The following is an 882-nucleotide window of genomic DNA, read 5'->3' as shown; positions in this document are numbered from 1 at the left end:
TCTAAAAACCCATTTACATCCTATTGGCTTTGATCCTTGAGGTAAATCTACTAAAATACAAGTACTATTTCCCATTATAGAATCTATTTTATCATTGACAGCTTCTTTCCAAAATGAAGCATCTCTAGATGACATTGCTTCTATAAAGGTTTTAGGATCATCATCTGGATTAAAACTTATAGGATGTTTATTTAAAACATTATTATTCCTATCACCTTCAACAAGAAAAATAATTTGTTCAGGAGAAATAAAATCTGAAGGTAAAGATTTCTCTTTTCTTGCTCCAGTACTTCTTCTTGGCTCTGATATTTCTTTAGATATATTCGTTTCCTTAGCATGAAAATCAGAACTAGAAAAATTATTAGAGTTAAGCAGAATAGGAACATTTTCAACATTTTCAGAATCTACAGAAAATTTATTTTCAAAGAATTCAACATCTCTAGATTCAACAATAGTATTAGAAGATAAATCAAGTAGTCTATATGCTTTGCTATTTTCAGCATATCCGACAAAAACACTTTTAAAGGCTCTAGGTCCAAGTTTTGTTCTTTTAGGATCAGGAACTCTATAATAAGCCAAACACCCCCACACTTTAAAATATGACAGATTAGGTTTTCTACCTTTCCATAACTCATAAGGGCTTATATTTGACTTTTTAGAGGGAATCCTATTATGAATATAACATGCTGTGTACAAAGCTTCTCCCCATAAATTTAAAGGTAACTTAGCATTATTAAGCATACAATTTAACATTTCTTGTAAAGTTCTATTTTTTCTTTCGGCTAAACCATTCTGTTATGGAGTATAAGGTGTTGTACATTGATGAATAATGTCATGTTCTTCACAAAAAGTATTAAAGTTATCAGAAAAATATTCACCACC

The sequence above is a fragment of the Asparagus officinalis genome, chromosome 3 (genome assembly GCF_001876935.1).
Source record: "Asparagus officinalis chromosome 3, Aspof.V1, whole genome shotgun sequence".
Taxonomy (NCBI): domain Eukaryota; kingdom Viridiplantae; phylum Streptophyta; class Magnoliopsida; order Asparagales; family Asparagaceae; genus Asparagus; species Asparagus officinalis.
The sequence above is the reverse complement of the archived record's forward strand: the minus strand, read 5'-3'. Positions refer to the sequence as shown.